The following is a 19,678-nucleotide window of genomic DNA, read 5'->3' on the forward strand; positions in this document are numbered from 1 at the left end:
CTACCTTTAGCTGAAAGGTCTGCAGCACCCTTCACTTTCTCCTTTCCTCTTGATAAGCATACATAACACCAACTTGTAGAAGAGGGTTTAGCAGAATGTAGCAGCTACATTCCTCTTTGTCTGGACTCCCTGCTGCAGATAGAAGAGGTTAGAGCTTTTGCTCTCAGAAGTAGGCAGTCTCAGAAGCTGGGTCTGTCTAGGATGGTCGCCATAACTGCCAGGCTTTCTGTAGATTTTTTTCTTCTGTTATTTAGTACTTTTTCTGCCCTTCTGTATGACTGAGTCTTTCTTCCATATTACATGTGAAATCATCTGAATGAAATGCACAAAGGGTGCCAGAAGCAGAATGTAGGATTCACTGTAATAATTGACCTTAAACTAACTCTTCCTCTCTTTCCCTGCAGAAGAAGAGAGGCATATGTACCCATAGCTTGTTGAATAGGTTCTCTTCTGGGAGATGGAAGAAGTCAGATCTAAACCCACAAGGCCAAGGAGTGAACTTATTCCTAATCTCATGCTTTTTTTCTCTGATTTCTTATATATTAGCATAAAGCAAACCAGCAGTGTAGCACTAAAAGGAAAGGGAGGTGTGACCTGTTTTGCATTTCTAAAAGGAATAATTCAAATGGCAGAGAAAGAATTCTGGGCTGTGAACCAAACCCATCAGTTCTCAGTTCTGAATTCTCTGCTTTTCCCTTCATTTTTTTTTCTTTTAATATTATTATACACTTTTAAATAATAATAATAATCTCAATTTATTTTCAGCACTCTAAGAGTTTGTGGTACTGTTAATATACTGTGTTTAATATCTCACTTTGAAAATCATCTAAAGTTATCAATGATACTAAAAAGTAGCTGAAGAATATAAAAAAAAAATCAAACAAAAATGATTCAGATTGAAGTCAATATAAAGAATCTGGGATCTGTTTTCAATCCAATTTTACTTTTCATCCTGGACACATAAAAGGAACCAAACATATACTTTACAATAGCAACTGTTACTAATTTGAAGTAAATTTTAAATAGCAATAGAACATTACAGTGATACAAAGTGTGTAGGGAAGTAAAATATCATAGAGCCATAGAAGATAATGCTGCAGTATGCTTTAAAAAAACACATGCAAGCTATTCTGCTGTTCCAAACCATGTGATTATTAAAAACACCCAAGCAACCAACCAACTAACCAAACAACCCCAACAAATTTCTGGAGAAAGCTAAAATCATATTATCTATGAAATGGAAAATCTCTACAGCTAAGATAGAAAAGATGCAATTAACATGTTGAAATCATGCAAGAAAAATGTAGAGACATCAGGAAAGACATGTATGTAGTGAAATTAATTGGAAGGGTTTGCTTTCTTAATATGTATGAATTATGGAAGAACAGCCCTAATGAGTTTGATCATGCAAAGCTGAAGTTGCAATGAGAGGCATCATAAGAATTTTGATAACATGAAGTACCTATTGCTTCACTGGCAAGAATCAGGGCACATGTCACTTTTTTCCCCCTATAATTTCCCTGAGTTCTTAGCATGACTCACATGCTCATTAGCACAGCAACTATATTTTTGAAAAGATAAAAAGAAGCATGAAGTTTTTGAATGCATTAATTTCTGTCAGTCGCTGACACAATTCTTCACAATTTTGTGTCACATATATATTACAGCATGCTTTGCTTTTGTTTTAAACCTCTAAGAGCCTTTGTAACCTAATCACAGATATGGCAAGACTATGAGGAAAGCATTCCCAATTTAACTGCTCAGATTGATGGCATTGCAGGTGTTATCAACAACTTACATCAAGTCACTACTTAGGTGTTTGCAGCTGTTTATTAAATAGTGAAATTATAGCTATTAAGGTTCATCAGGACTGTTATGAAATAAACATACACTCATATGGAGTGTGGACCATGTATTATGGAATTTCTGGAAGACAACGATGACTTAAGTATGGTTCACCATACACCTATAAGCACAGAGGAGTTGCAACAGGATGAAGTAATCGAAGGTGACTGTGCATAATGTTATGTTCTATTCAATGTGGAAACTCTTGTTTGCAGTTCTGGGAACTGGTTTAACTTACAGCACATCGAGGACTGCTGTAACGTACAATTGTTCAGGATGGTATCAGTGGCCAATGCTGGAAGCAGAACTGGGTGGGATCGTAGTGTGATCCCTGAGCTGCAAGATTACGGAGAGGGATAAGACACCCAGAAGCTGGTAAGCATTTTCCTGTGAAACAAGGATGTGAGATCCAGGACTGGTTTGTGTAGAAAATTGGTATATATTAAAATCCATAGTTGCTTTAGAAGATTTTAAAATGCAAATTAAATGTATTTCTTCATCATCCAGAGTGAGTCAGTTGCACTGATTTGATAGAAACAAAAAATTAGGCATGGTATTTCACACTGAAGCATTAAAGGGCACCTCATTTGCCCAAGAAAAGTTTTGGGACAGACTGTTGGCAAAGCTGTGTGCGAGAGACACTTGATCTAACCTTAGATGGCATTTTCTATGATGTTATACTGTTTTATTTGAGTGTCTTTAACAGCTTTTCATTATCTTGTGGTTTTAGTTCAGTGTATCTGCACACTACTGTGATATCTGCAGGGCTTCTGCATTTGTTCATCACAAATGGATCTAGAGGGGAGCTCAAGATGACTCATGTAGCAAGTATTATCTTGAATGTCACTGTCATGGAGCTTTCATTCGTCCTACTGCCTTTTTCTCCTTGTGCCTGAATGACCAAGAGGTCCTGAGCTCCTTCTGCACCAAGAGGCACAAGGGAGGTGACAGGGACAGAGATGGGACACAGGAGTGCCTCTGTCCTGGAGATGGACTAGGGGGCAGAGAGGAAAGTGTGGAAGAAGGTGTCAGAGAAGACAGAGGAAGAGGAAAGGAGGCAAGTTGGAAAGAACAGTTAAAGCTAGAATCTCCGTATTTTTTACACCTACAGTTTTGCCTGTGTGTCTGCTGGCTGCTGATCTGAAGAGCAATCCAGTTCATCTCAGGCAGTGCCAGTTTAATTCTGTGCATTGAACCATACTGAATTGAAAACGATCAGAAGAGGTCAGTGAGCTCATACCCAAGTCTCAAGCCAGAGATTAATAGGCAAAACTTTACACTGCTGTAATGGGCTAACCTTGGCTGGCTGCCAGGTGCCCACCAAGCTGTTCTGTCACTCCTTGTCCTCAGCAGGACAGAGAGAGAAACTATGGTGAAAAAGCTTGTGGGTCGAGATAAGGACAGGGAGATCATTCACCAATTGCCATCACAGGAAAAACAGTTGACTTGGGGAAGACTAATTTATTTTACTGACAATTAAAAACAGAGTAGGATAGTAAGAAAAAAATAAAGCCAAAACCAGTTACGTCTCACACTCCCAGGCTTAACTTCACTCCTCCATTCCTAGCTCTTCTACCTCATGCCCTCAAAGCAGTGCATGGGGGATGGGAAATGGAGGCTGTGGTCAGTTCATAACACTTTGCTACTGCCTCTCCTTCCTCCTTGTGCTCTTCCCCTGCTCTAGTGTGGGGCCCTTCCCATGGGATACATGTTCTTCAGGAGCAGAGTGCTCCAGCACGGGTGGTTCCCCACAGGCCACAAGTCCTTTCAGGAGCCTGCTCCAGCATGGGGTCCTCTCTAGAGGCTGCAGCATCCTTCAGGGCATGTCCACCTGCTCTGGCATGTGGTCCTCCATGGGCTGCAGTGTTGATGTCTGCTCTGGTGTGGTCTTCCATGAGCTGCAGGGAGTTAATCTGTTTCACCATTACCTTCTCCCTGGACTGTAGGGGAATCTTCCCCTCTGGCACCTGGAGTGCCTTCTCCCCTTCCTTCTTCACAGACCCAGGTTTCTTTGAGGCTGTTTCTCTCACGTTTTCTCACTCTCGTCCCTCAAAGCTGCTATGCAGTGTTTTCTACCCTTTTAAAAATATATTATCATGGAGGTGCCACCAGCATGACTGATAGGCTCAGCTTTGGCCAGTGGTGGCTCCTTTTTTGAGCTGGCTGGAACTGGTTGTGTCCAACACCGGGGCAGCTCCTGCAACCCCCCTGCTACCAAAACCTTGCCATGTAAACCAAATAGAATTAGTATTAGTGCACTGGCTAAACCTAGTTCTGTCTCATTTCCAAGGAAAAGTTAAATGATTTGTGTAATGAACTAAAACAGAAAGAATGAAAGCAAGACTTCCTTTCCAAAGACAGAAAGCTTGTTTTCAGAAATTAATTGTTTGTACCACTTCCAGACGTAACTTCCACAAGCATCTTCTAACGTAGTTTGTTTATATAATTTCTCTCAAGTAGTTCTACAAGTCTTCAGTGGCAAAGTTTCAACACTTCCTTTCATGGCCACTCTACAGTAAATGTCACAGTCAGGGAGCTTTTCATGGTAAAAAGTCTTTATGAGCCAGGAACAAATAAACCATAATAAAGTGACTGTATATCTAATTATATGCCACTTAAACGCTTCACAAATGACACACTTGTAATAAAGTTTTTATTTTTTCAGATTTTTAATTTACAAGCTTGTCACTTGCAGTTTAGTCATTTTGTTCAGATAGGGTGAAAAATTGCTTAAGGTTCCCCTAATTGCCAATTCTTATTTATCAGTTCTAATTATGTATAATACTTGTATTAAAAATCCCACACAGACAGGGCAACCTGTGGTACAGAATTTAAGAAGATGAGTATTGAGTGTAGAGGATTATGGTAGATTATATATGGTGAATTAGATTAGATTACATATTAGGAAGAAATTCTTTACTGTGAAGGTGATGAGAGACTGGCACAGGTTGCCCAGAGCAGTTGTGGGTACCCCATCCCTGGAAGTGTTTAAGGCCAGGTTAGACGGAGCTCTGAGCAACCTGGTCTAGTGGGAGGTGTCCCTGCCCATGGCACGGGGGTTGGAACTAGATGATCATTCCGGTCCCTTCCACACCAAACCATTCTATGAATATTAATATCAATGCTGAAAAATGCTTTCTTTAACAGAGAAGATCTCTCACTGCTGTTCACTCACAGTGTGTCACTTAAACGAATAGCATTGGGAGAGCACTGCATTCTTTCTAATAGTATGGGATTAGAAGAAAGCTGATAATTAGTGAACTCCTAAGTCATTTTATATCTGGGGAACTCACTACTGACACTTCTTGCTGACTAAAGAAAAGCTCAGACTACTGGAAAACTGCAGGTGGGCAAGGCTTGTGTGGAAGGCTGTCTGGATAAAAGAAACCCTTTGCTGACAAGTTTTACGAGGAAGTAGCAACTGGTTAGTTTTTCAGGGTTCAATTTACAAGGCTGCTTTCTAACAGTCCAGGTCACTTTTCTCACGTGCTCTTAAGGTCATTTTAGATGTAAACCAGTGTTCCTGCTCATGCTAGGTATGCTCTGTTGATGTGCTCTAGTGGTGTCCTTGGCTAGGCTGCCCCAGCAGCAACCTGGGGTGGGAGTGTTGCAGAAGGCACATGAGGAGGGAGCAAAGAGGGAGGCTGTGGTTTCCCTCCACAGGAAGGAGCAGTGGTTTCCTGCTAATACAAATGTTTAGGCGAGGGATCTTGTTTAGCACTGATTCTTCCCTGAAAATCTGTTAAGGGCAACCAGAGGTGAGCAGAGCAGGGTCACTGTAATGACAAGGATCTGAATGGCGACACCATGGCAATCACAGTGAAGTAAGAGGGGCAGTGAGGAGATAGCTGATGATTGTGTCGGGAAGACTATTGGACTCCCAACTGGTATCTTCAGGAAATTAATCCAAACTCTTGCTAATTTAGATTTCTCTGAACTGCCGCTTATTTTGCCTGACTCCTCATAAAGTCCTGTTTGCTTAAATCCCTTTATTCACAGCTGGAAAAATACAGTTAATCATGGGTGCCCCAGTGATGTGATTTCTTTACCCAGCTCTTTGGGTGGATAGTTGAGCTCATGCACAATTATTCTGCCCAGCTTTAGTTTTCATTTGAATGCTCTTTGCACCTTTCTTTTCCTGTTTGTTTTTTTTTCTGTTGAGACAGACAAGAAGAGTGTTATCTTTTTTTCCTGACATGGATGTGCTTCCCCCATGTATGCCCCTCTGGCTCACTCCAAGAGAATAAAAGCAAAGGGCTAAGTGATGGCAACACTGCTTGTTCACCAGTATTCTGAAGTGGACCAAAGCCAGAAGGAAAATAGGATACTCTATTGTTGGTCCTGGAAATATCAAGTTCTCTGCTTAGCTGTTTCACCTTCATTTTACAGGCCTTATTCTTCCATATCCTTTTCACTTTAAAGCTCTCTGTTTAAATTGTCTGTACTTGAACGATCAGCTCTAGGAACATAATACTGTTGGTAGGCCCTACAAGAAAAAATTGCTATTTTGCTTGGTTAGAAGGGGTCTTTTGACTAGTGTAACTCGGTGCTGAAATTCCTCTCCTTGAGGGCTATTTCTGAAAGCCCTTCATGTGCAGTACTCTGATAATGTGCTCCATACTTCCAGTCCACAGAAACTGCACTCCATAATTCCTAACAGGATTTCTCAGAGAGTGTGTTTGTATTGATTGAAAATTGGAGAGACCCATTATGTTAAATTGGTAGGTTAGATATCAAGATCACAGTACTTGACATTTAAAAAATATGTTAAAAATTAAATGGAACCCCTGCTGTGGTGGCATAGAACCATACCCCAGAACGTGAAGAGATGATAAATCACAATTCATTATTTTCTCTGAGAAACAGAAAACATTGTGTTCGGAGAAAGAACTAATACTAAACCTGACAAATATTCAATATGATGATTATTAAAGAGGATGACTGATTTTTATTTTGTAACTGCAGTAATTTTCTTTTAACAAAAAAGGATTTTTTTTAAGAGAAGATTAATATAACTACTAACCTAAGATTTAGAAATTCCCTAGAACTTAATCTTTTATATGTACATTTTTTTTGGCATATATCACAACTCTTCAGCAAACAGCTGTTGGAGCCAAAAAGCACACAGTCCAGATTTCAGATATTTGAATATCAACATACAAACTAAAAGTTTCAACAGTAATCAGAATTTCATGTTTTTAAAAGCTCCTAAATCACCTCATAAATTGAACCTTACTGAAAATCAACAACATTTGTAAAAAACGTCTGATAAATTATCATATTATAATGTTGACAGGTAAAGCAGTGAAAGTCATTTTGTATTGCAATATCTAAGTCTTATAAAGTGGATTTATCAGGTGGTTTCACAGTTCAGTGTTTGTGACTGCTGAACCTGTAGTTTCTTCATAATCTTAATTTATGTTTGGTAAGTGTGGTTACAGAAGAGAAATTGGTTTGTGAACATAGCTGTAATAAACGCAGTACTGCAAAGGTTTAATCTGTAATTGAATATAATCAGTGACTCTGGTATATAGATTATAAAGTTCCTGAAGCTTTAAAAATAGATGACTTTCAGGAATTTACCAGAACTACATATGGTATAAACAGATTATGAGAGAGATATATATGCAGAAAAATATGGATGACTGTGAAGAAGTAAGATCCATATAACCTCTCTTTGGTACTGGCAGAAGGGAAATCTGCGTACAGGGGTATTTTCGACCCGAGATTATATTAATAACTGTTGTTTCAGGAAACATGGACAAATGCTGTATTTTATTTTTCCATAAGATAGCTCTAGATTTAGTATCTGTATTTTCTTTCTGCTTATTCCTATTAGAGTAATGGACTTTGTGGCATCTGGAGATAATATTCTTGCCATGCTTGGCTCTGCAAACACATTAAGACAAATGATTCATTATTAAAACATCATAGCCATAAATTGTGTGACATTAGCCTGAGCCCAAGTTGCTCAGTAGCTGCACTCGTACTTCATTTCATCAAGAAGTTTCAAGAACCACGACCCAGAAGATACCGATTTTCTACGGTTAGCTGGCATGTCTGAATACCGCCACCAGTGGGCAATAATGGGCCTTTTATTCAGATTTTTGAGACTCGCCGTATCTATGACAAAAAGAGAAGAAATAGGAATCTTTATCACGTCTGAGAGCTGGCTCTCTTCTGTTAATACTTGCCTAAAATTGGTCTGTTTATTTTCTTCATACTGTGTTCGTAGAGCATGACTCTCTCTCTGTCCAGCTTTAGAAGCCTGTATAACATTAAGAATAATCAGCTCTTTATAAACTCATCTTTCCTCTCTTCCTCTTCTTCCCATCTGAACTTGGTAATTAAGCACTTTCATTGCTACTGCAGAAACATTTTCAAGTGCTGAATACGTGACAAAACTTGTATCCAACGCAGTGAGCTAAGCACTTTAAACAAAGATAACAGCAGTAAAGGAGGGGGAGAGAGAGGGAGAGGGAAAAGCTACATAGAGAAGTTATGTCAGAGAGGTGGAAATCTTGATCAACCCTGACTCTGCTCCGTGACTTTACTGTATACCAGGGCCTATAGCTATAGGGATGGTTTAAATCTCTCAACCCTGTTGCTTAGGTTACCACATTTGCTGCTTGATGAACTGTGCTACCAGCTTTGAGGTTTCGCTCCCTTGGACCCCAGCTAAAGGCTCTCATCCCATCTAAAGTGTATCTTACTACCTGCGATTGCATCATAGTCTCTTATTCCTCTTTACTGAGTTCTGCTCAAGGGCCAACTTAAATGAGGCCTCTTCTTATACAAACAGCAGTGAATACACTGATAGGAACAAAATTCACCTGGCTCTGTGCAAACAAAAGATATGTTTTTGACTTGCCAAAATAGGTAGCAGCAATGATGAAACTGTTGTATTAGTATGAACATGGGCATTATAGCCACTACTGACAGAGTTTCCAGTGGAGTATAATGGAAAGGCAGAAATGCTGTGCAACCTCAACTTTTTGACATCACCTGCAGGACAAGTGTGCTACTGAGAGTAGCATAAGCATGTAGCAAGTTAATTGTCAGGTGTTTAGATATTTTAGTTACTCTTCCATAGGTATGGGTTATTAAGGTTTTTATTATATTTGGTAACATTTCCATAGAGCACCTTATGATAGTAGCATCCCGTGTGGGACTGAAGTGTTTGAGGAAGTGAAGGATCACACAATAATAGAAGGTAACATGAAAAAGTTTTGTTTTCTTTCCCCTGCTTAATGAGACGAGATTGAACATACTCTTACACTCCAACATAGATACCAGAATAGTTGCTTTCGCTCTTTGCTATAGGATCCTGATTTCACTAAGCACCTTCCCGTTTAACCTGAAATCTCCCTGACCACTTTTCTTTCCCATGAATACTCAGTACTTGTGCTGGGAGGCAGAAAGCAATGTCCAGGGAGGGAAGCAGCACCTATAACCATTTCAAGTTCTGGCCTCAGCTGTTGGCTGCAAATCAGGGTTCTGGGAGACAGCCCTATTTTGCCTGCATAAAGCTCAGACCCCAGCAGGCAAGAGACAGGTGAGCAGTACTGGACTTTTTATTCTCATTTGGAGCTCAGAGCCACTAAAATGTATCCTTGAGGTGGAGTGGGGATGTTCCAGGAGTCCCTAGGAAACTACGAAAATCGGACTTAATTAAGAGGACTGGATCTCCCTCTACTGGTCTTGAAAGGTATCTAATTAATAGAAAATTGGAATCACAGGTTTCCTTTTAACTTCTGTCACCTCTGGGACTGAACACCTAAACTTGGGAACTGGAGAAAGGAGACAGGATGCATTTGACCTAAAAGGGAATTCAGACAGAATCTTTACTAATGCATACACTATGTTTGCATGTGCGAATAAGCAGCAAAAGAAAGGAATAGGATTTAAAATAGAAGGAATTTTCCTTTTGTTCCATTTTAAATGTGCTAAACCAGAGAAGGATAATAAAAAGAGAAAAAATGCTAGGTGTTCTTTTCTTTTTTTTTTTTTATAGCTTTTTCAAACCAGTAAAAATCACTAATTCATTGAATTAGCTGAGGCAGCTTGCTTCAGTGGTTCTCTTAGGAAATGGTTAGATGCATAGTGCTTTGATTTATCAATAGGCAGTTCTCATTTTACAGGGATATGTTTATAGTTTCCTGTTTACTAGTAAACTTCTCATTCAATCCATATTAAAATTGCTGTAATAAACAGCAGATGTAATATGGAAGGCTTGTAAAGAGATAAGGAAGAAGAAGAACTGGATGTCAAGGAAGATTTTGTAATAAATTACTTACTGTAGTTATGTGCATATTTGTATATGTGTTTGTCAATGAAAGTCTTCACAGGAGGAAAATATAGAAACAGTTATCTTGTATTAGTCATCAGTTCCAGTTCCAATCTGAATTGAAGGTGGGAAAACATTGAAAAAATTGTGTTCAGAAATATTAATTCAAAATCTCTGAGATTATATATCTTCTCTTCAAGAAAAGAGATATGAATATTTGTGATGTGAATAATCTACATACAAATATTCACTCAGACATGCATCCACACAGGAAGATTTTGCAAAGCCATTTGGAAAGATCTATATAGGTTTAATAATTGTCTGATGGGGAAAAGAAACATGTGATTTAGGAGATTAATTACACAGCATGAATATCAATCATAAGCTCCTTATATTCAAAAAATAATGCCAGCTCATCCACAGTCTATGATATGCTTTCACTCAGCATTCATCAAATAACAAGCAAATTGTTGTCATTGAATGAAAATAACAAGGAAAACAGATGATAAATAGCCCATCTTACAGAAACCAGAGTTTCCTTAGAGACAGCGTGAATCAGTGGAAGATACTGGCAGACTCGGGGGCACAAGCTGTGTTCAGTGCGTTTGCTGCTTATCAGAATCCTGTCTTTTTCTGGGTGAGAGGGGCACAGGTACTGTAATGGACTTTGATCTTTCCGTGAGCACAGCTGCAACATCAGTAACAAGGGCAAGCTGCTGGTGATTGACTGCAAACAAGAACATAGATAAAATAATTCAGAGCTCAGTCTAGATGGTTCCTTGTTTTAACTCCTCTTTTCTACCTGTGGGGAAATGTAGGGGCACGTACAGCAGCAAGATCTACTTACTATTCAGCCTCGCAAGCTATATTCGACACCTATACCAAAATAGAATTTTGTGTATATTCGATAGGAATGGGAAATAAACAGAAGCTTGCTTTTTGTCTGACCAAGTAAAGAGATTTTGTACGTCAGGTAGCAAGGTAAAGAACAAGCTGCAGTTAAGGAGGCCAGCTCTTTACATTTTGAAGTGCTTAAGCTCTGCCTGAGAATCAGAGAGAGCATGGATAACAACACAGAGCTGTGCATTAAGCAGCTACCGGAAAAAAAACTGTGACTGAAAACAGGGAGCTGTGTATTCAGAAGAGGATTCCAGCTCATGTAATTATTCCTCAATAAATGTGTGTGTCAGAACTATAAAGCTCCTTACCAGGCCTCTATACCTTGCCGTGAAACATGCAGGAAGAAATACGTACAGAAGCTGAGTTTAAGCAGAACAAAAATTTAGATCTAGTTCATCGCCCTTCATAAGATAACCAGAAGCCTTAAATTAAGGAGGAGTTGAGGGCATAATGCTCTGAGAAGGTGTCATCACACTTACATGACCTGGAGAGTGTACAGACAGATTAAATTTTACAGAGGGTCTGGCAATTGTCACAAACGAAATTGCCTCTAAGAGGGCATAGTCTGTATGATTATTTTTTCCCCAGGGACTAGTCTTCTGTGTTAATTTTCCCAGGAAAATAAACTGACTGCCAAAAGTTTTGCAAGAAAAAAAATGGAAATTCCAAGATGAAAAGTAAAATGAGAAAAAACTGTGTATTGTAAAACAAGGAAATGCTTTGTAGGTACTTGGGGTTTAGAAACAAGACCTGACACAGATTGTCACAGCAAGACGATGCACAAAACAAAAGGAGCTGTGTAAGAATTCAGCACCCTCTACATGTCCTGTAAAGGAAATCAGGTTTCACAGAAGAAAAATTTACCTAACTGTATACTTAAGTAAGAGCTCCATAGGGTTAACCCATAGGAAGCAAAAGCACCGGGCTGTACTGTATCTTCCTGTCTCTGGTGACTGATTCAGGGCTGCAGGGGAGCTGCCTTCATGAAGTTGGGAGTTATAGCTTAGAAACTTACTTGAAAATTGTCATCTGCAAATTTGCTTTGAATGTAATGAACAAGGCTGGTTTATTATTTTCTTTAAAAACATGATTGTAAATGTGATACTACATCTCTTTCAAGCCCAGTAATCAGCAGCAAACTTCTGTCCTGTCCCCCAGTCTATGTGAGAGAATACAATCACACTTCTTCCTGCACCACAGAAGTACCCTTGGTATAAACTTCACAGCTGTGAAGAGGGATAAGTGCTCTCCAGGGCTGCTGTTACAGCTGAGTTCTTATCCAGCTGGGAGTATTGGCCTCACAGGGGGGTGAGCATGCTTCTGTAGCCTCTTGGTCATATTATCTGGTCCGAAGCTGGAGGATCTGGGTGCAAGGAAACCTAGAAGTTGTATTAACACATTTTATTTTGAACAGCAACTAGGTGAAAATCAGAAATAATCCTTAAGGCCCCTTTCTTATTTAGAAACAGAAATAAGCATCCTAATAGTAACTTCTCTCTCCTCTGCACTGCAGTCAAAAGATGTTGTTTGCAACTACACCCTGCTGACCTGTGCAATCTTCCTGCCTACAGGAAGACTGCTACAGCTGCGACTGTTGTACTTCAGTTATAGTGTACGTGACAGAGCATTTCCCAGTGAACACTAGCCTACTCTCTTCCCTAAAAAGATCTAGCACTAAACAACAGTTACCAGCACTCCCATTTTCAGAAGCCCTACAGGTCACATTCACTCCTTCAGCTGGTGATGCCAGGACTCTAGTGGGACAGGACACTATATGAAACTAATGAATCTTGCATGTACTTTTATTTTTTGTGGGTAAATAATGGCATACCAGATATTTATAGATGGTTGACGCAGAAGAATAAAAGAAGAAATAAAGAAGAATAAAAAATCTTTACCTCTTCATCTACAATGTAAACAATCTTGGAAGGACCCAGAGTGGATAAAGATCCCCAAAAGTCTCTTCTGGACTACTTTCTACAGCCCGGCAAGAGAATAGGGAAGTGTTACACCTATTTATGTTCTTGCATGGTGACATATTTCATCCTGAAGTTCTGAGAGCACTTTGTAACTTCAGGTCCATGTTTGTACATGACACTTTCTGTGGAAATGTCAACCGTCTGTATCAAAATGCAAGAATAACTTTGCTCTGCTCAGATGCAGTGTCCAGTGCCATATCTTTCCAAGGTGGTACACATCAACCAATTTTACCTCACATTAAATTTACAGTGGATCATCAGAGTGTGTGGCTCTTGTGTGGCAATTTTTAGTTTGGGATACATGAGGAACACTAATGCATGACAGTAACACTAAGAGTCTCTTCAGTTGTATCAATTTTATATGTTGTCCAATATGACTTCAGTTCCATCTCTGAAATATTATTACCACCATTTTTTTTTAGAAAAACTATTTTCTCTTTTGTTCATTTTCTGTGGATGAAGAAGTATTAATTTACTCTACTGTTTCATTTTTTAAACTCTGCTGTTCAAGTTTTTAACTCTGAAGTCCTCACGAAGATAAAATTTCATTTTTGCTACATGTTACTTGGCTGCAGGCAGAAGCATTCCCTGAGGATCACACAGGAGCTCACCTGTGAATAGAAAAGAGCCCTGGCCTGTGAGATGTATTGGTGGTTTGCTAGATCGGTGTCACTGTCTGGGTGTTAAGGCCAAAGCAACCGTTTGTAACTCTACACTTTCCACGTGTGCTAATCAAACTCAGTCCTCCAGGTCTTGTAAGAGAAGAATTACTGTGTCCATGTGATCTGACCACTCCTGAACTGATGTATTGCAGCATATTAATCATTTGATGTTAGGAGAATCACAGGGTTTTTATAAGGAAGTACAAGTGAATAACTGCCACCAAATGCATTTTGTGGTTCATTTTTGTCCATGGGAAAGAGACAGGTAGTGGAGTTTTGCCTGTCTAGCTGTAATGTCTGAAGTCTGTTGAGTTAGGTGGACCTACAACACCTCAAATCGCTACAGGACAATGTCGGGTATTGAATGCAGAATGTATAGAAGGGTAAAACTGTGAGGATGCACAGGAAATCTAAGGATGACAGAAGTCACTTCACTTTCAGGGAAATGCTATCCAGGGCATGATCTCTGCTTAACTTTGGCAATATGAAAGTGGTGACGTTTGGGAGGGTGTTTCAGTTCTTACTAGCTAGTTTCAGAAATGTTATAGAAAGTATGGTGGTATGGCTGAGGTCAGGTTTTGTGGTGAAAGAAACTGTATGCGTTGGGGTAAAATAACTGAACATATGAAGTCTTCTATAATATGTGACTTGGTTAACTGGAGCTGCTTTGCCATCATCTCTGAGAACGTTACGAAACCTGTCTAAGCTAATGTGATAATATTACCTCTTAAACTAACCTGAAAGTATAATAAGTAATCAGTAATTAAATAAGCAATAAGTAAACAACTCTTCTCATATATCTGAAACCACTTAAAACCATGATTACTGAGCAAAAGTATTTAGCATTCTTGACAAAATGCAGGGACATGCACAATATTCCTCACGGTTAAGTCTAAAACAAATCAGCCGGGGTGGATATTAACCCAAAGGTGCCTTCTGTTTTCTTATGGTACCTAAATGTTAGGATTTCTTCCTTTTTATATGGTTGCCTTTTTGTTGAAAACAACATCAGAAGAGGTCTATTTGAAGACTTTAATGCTATACTTTATGATAGCATTCTTTTCTCTGTCCACTGTGAGAAAACTAATGTGTGCTAGCAGTATATATTGCTGCAGTGCACACTGAAAAATTCATGTAATGATTCTGAATGCAGCAGCTCCATACTAGCATGACCCCATTGAAATCAGTGCAGTGATGAATTAGGCAGCAGTAGTAAACTACAATAACACCATATCGGTTTCGGCTCTAGAATATAAAAGTGTCTTATAAGCTGTGAGCCTAGAGACATACTCCGCAAACAAAACCGTTAGGATGGACTCAGGGGCTGAGATATCATGGCTGATTTATAATGGAAGACTTCCATGCATGGAGATGTATCCAATCCTTCTCTCCCTGGAATCCATAGAAAGTAAGTTAAAAGCATGATCTGACACACAGCTGGAACCAAGCAGCAAGTCATAATATTTCTGTATTTCTGAGGACTGCAGTATAACTGTTAGTAGCTTGCTGGATGTTGGAGACATACAGTTAACCTCATGTGTAAACTGTATCAGTTAATTTTTATCTAACATGAGAAAACAGTCTCACAAAGAAATAAAAAAGCATAGCTTTAATTATTTTTTTTATTGCTTTTTTTTTTTACCATCAGTGATGCTAGTAAGTTATGGTTTGCAAAGAAAAGCAAGGATCAGTGACTGTATATTGGCTGTGCTAATTTGGCAGCAAAAGGTGTGACGGAGGAATTTTATTTGTATGCCTGGAGCGTTTTGTTGCCAATAATGTGCCTAGCGTGTTTGCACCTAGGGCATCTTCCTCATTATTAGAAAAGTGCTTTTCTGCCAGCCTGCCTTACAGTCACTTTATCACCATGCTCAGCCATTTTCTAATGCTGTTTGATTTCATCTGTGTGAATTTAAACTCTGTATGGTGTTGTCACACTGAGCTTTGAAAATCTTTTTTTGACAGCAAGAAAATTCTGTGGCCTTAAACTATTTATAGTAAAAGGGGGTTTTAGCTCTTGTAATTTTTTGTGAACAGGTTTTTTATCTTTTTTCTTTAGCACCAACTTATTCCTCATGCTAATGCTCACAGTTTCTCTTGTCAAACTAAAGATATCAGCAAGATCTTTTTGTCAGAAGCACCAAAAGCACACTTTCATAAAGTAATGCTTTCACAGGCCAAATCTTCAGCCTGTTTTTGAAGAGTGTTCCCATTCTTTTTTACTCTTAGAGAAAGGGAAATATTTTAAAATATGCCTTATTTATTTGTTTGCTAAGAGATATGACAGCACACTTGGACATTTCCAATTTGTTTCTTCAGCCTTTTAACTTGCTGTACTCTAGAAACTCCTGTTTTCTATTCTTACCAAAGTGTTCTCATGATGAAAAATGTCACTTAGATATTCTTTTAGAATGTGTATAACTGTGTAACATTGGTTTCTTCAGGCCTGAACCTTCCTATGCCATTTTGCTAATGTAAAAATGTTCTTTTCTTTGCAAAAGTCTAATTTAAGTTGTGGCTATTTTCAGGTTTAAAGCCTCCTACCACAGCTGCTGTGGAGTCCATGTTAAAAAAATATCAAATACTAATAAATAAAATACAACAAAAATTATGAAATTTTTACAAATCTCTATATCTACGTCATAATATTTTCATCAAGTGTGTCTTAATTTTATCCCTCAGCATATAACAGAAGAAATCTGGTCAAAAAGTCTGACTCCCTGAACACGGGCTTATGTCATACTAGGGAAGATTTTGAAAGACATAGAAATGGCTCCTCTTTACAAAAACTGGGCAACAAAGCATCTTTTATAACTTTAAAAATCTCTCCACCAAGGTTCATCTTTTCTCCCATCACCGAACTTCATAGCTTTCAGCTCTTTAGAAGGTAAGGGTGAGCTAAAAGGATGAACTGATCTTTGCAGCAAGATGCCTCAAGATCTTGTATAGCCTTTTAAAAATACCTCTTGGTTACGCCATTTGTTCCCATTACTGATATATTTCATTCAAGATACATGGAGTCAGTTCTGCTCAGCCCTGATGAAAGCACAACGAAATAAGTAGTGGTGGTGGTTGTTTCAGTGTTTTAAAGGTATGGAGGAAAAACTATTTTACTACTGTGTGGCCTCCATGCATCCAGATGGGAGGATAACCTAGGCTCTTCTCTCTTTATTCCCTGTAGCTGAGAAGGGATGGGGTGAAGATGAAGCCTCAGCATCTGCTGTCCCCTGAGCCAGTCTGTGCCTGCAGGGAGGTACAGTGACCCTCGCTCCCCCAGGCACACAGGGCAGAACCATGTCCCACACAGCCACAGTGGCAATGCAGCATCAAATGCCTCTGTGGATCCCACATGGGACATGTACACCAAATATTTCTGCTCAAGGTAACATTAAGCATCACCCATACTGCACAAATATGCTGAGCAATAAAACACAGCTTGAAAGAAAGAGAGAAAAAAAATCTGGATAAGGGACTTTTAATACAATTGCTGCTAGGGTTCAGCCACACAACATGCTGCTGTTGGTCTGGTAATGAAGTCCTTGGGGGTGCTTCTTTTCCCAGGACTTGCTCTGCTCCTGTGGCTGCCGCCTTCTTCCACTGGTATTTATGTACTGGTGTTACTTGCCTCACTTTGTTTTCTGCTTCTGAACCCACTGACTTGAATGAGCAATTCTCACGTCTGAAACTTAACACAAGCTTTATCCTTCCATTCCTTGTGCTCCCAGGTTTGCTTTGGGTATCCAGGGCTCCCACTTTAGGAGTGGGTACTTTGGGTACCCATTTTGGGCACACAATTTTTATATCCCTTTTTTTATTTGTGAGTAACTGCTTCTTCTGACTGCTCTGTATGCTCAGTGAGCCTAAAATGCTTTCTTTGTAATCAACATTCCCTGTGACACAGTTCTTGCACACATAATGCTGCACTTCATTCCGTTCTCCCTCCTCTCCTGAAGTTAACTCTCCTTGGTGCTTAAAAACATATATTCTGCGTTGCTTCTAAATACTTCCAAATATCTACACAAGTGAACTTAGATAGGACCTGGTGACACATGCAAATGAATGCTGAACCACTGTTTCTAAAGCTATGCATAAAACTGTCTGCTAGTGACATTTTCTTTAAGGTTCCAGCCAGTCTTGGCCAAAAAAATATCCTGAGATTTTTGCGTGGGAATATTGGAATTCCATTGCCTGCCTGGACCTGCCTGGTAGAGTAATGTTGGGATTAATCTATTGCTCACAAAATATGGGTGAATTTCATAGAACTAATGATGCAACTAAAGTGAATTTCATACAATTAGTGTTGTAAATAATGTACCTAAGGTGTAAAATTCTATACGTTGGAGTTTCATTTTGTGGCATCCTTTCACAATATTGCCCTAAAAATACCCCACCTTTTTCTCTTCCAAGGCTAAGCCTTGTGAGATATAGTTTAGTTTTATATGCTTTCCTGACATAGCTTTCTTGAATTCAAGAAGTGGAAGATAACCCTAAGGAAGAGCCTAAAGCCTTCAGCAAATTCAGGGATAACAAATGAGCTCATGTCTCTGACTGTTTGCAGTACATGCAGCTAAGTTTGTAGTCTGATCTTGTCTCAGTTCATTATTATATTTTTAGGTATGTAAACTGTTATAGTTTGGATCTAGCGGCCTATTACAAGTGGCAAATATTGGGTTGGGTTTTTTTATACAACTGACTTTATTATTTTTGCTACATATTAATGCTCAAACCTCTGAGAATTCCTATGGTTTACCTTGTGGGAATACGTAGTAACTTTATGAATGACTGTGTTTAATTATGATGAGTTGGGATTTTAACCGACTGTTTACTAAAATATACTACACTATATGTTCCTGGAACTGTAATTAATTTTCCAATAGTTATAGAATATAGTTTTGACTAAAGACTTGACTTTACCAATAGTCAGAAAACCTAACTAGCCACCAGCCTATATAAGTAAAGGCTACTTATATTAACCTAAACGTAATGAATCTGGACTGCTGTGTTGCTCTAGCTCCATATGTTGTACTGACTTGTGTTTCCTCACAGGACTCATGAAGGTCAGTGGTATGGTGTGGCAGAACATATATGAAGGGATTGCAAGTCAGTGCTATAAAACACAGTGAGTCACATGACTGTGAACTGTGCTGCTGCATTTGAGAACAGGTTGGCAGATAGCAGAGAGAAAGGAGAACAAGCTGACATTTAAACATTTAGCTGGGCTTGAAAAAAACCTTTTCAGAAAGTTCATCACAGAAGACTGAAAAGGAATGCTAGTAGTCACCACATAGGAAGTAAAGCCATGATTAACATAGTGGGACTGATTAATTAAAACAAACCACTGAATAAGAATAAAAGGACATTAGGAAAACAAAAATGTTCTAAGAATGATGTGGTGGGATAACATTTGCCAAGGACAGAGAATAATTTTATGTTATTCATTGCTAAAGAAGGTGGTCAAGAATGGACAGCCCAGATAATAAAATATGGGCTCTTTTTTGTGCATTTCTTTGTTTCTCTCTTTCTTTCTCTACTGAATAGAAAATTGCATAAGAAAATACGCAAATAAATAGCTGAAGAAATGTGTTTCAGTGGAAACTGTAATTTTGCTGCCCGGTGTTTAAAAAAGTTAATATATGTTAAGTAAGATCTGATTCTGTTTAGGACAAAATAAGAAAGGCTGTGCATCTGTTATTGATAGGATGATATTAATCTATTCAGTAAATACTGTGAAAGAAATACTGTGGATTCAGACTGAGGCTACTTGTTTCTTCAGAGGAAAAGTCTATATAGTGTTTTCATGGGGAGCTCACACACACTCTTCACATCAATGATTTTGGGATATGGAAGAGTTCAGTTGTGAAAACAATCATTCCAGTTGAGTTTTTTCTTGGAATGAGAAATTTTACGGTATTATAATGTGCTGAGCCAATCTTTGGTTCTACTAAAGTCAAGGCAGAATTATGCCATCGACTTCAATAGGACGAGGATTTAGCCTCGTGTTTATA

The sequence above is a fragment of the Falco rusticolus genome, chromosome 2 (genome assembly GCF_015220075.1).
Source record: "Falco rusticolus isolate bFalRus1 chromosome 2, bFalRus1.pri, whole genome shotgun sequence".
Taxonomy (NCBI): Eukaryota; Metazoa; Chordata; class Aves; order Falconiformes; family Falconidae; genus Falco; species Falco rusticolus.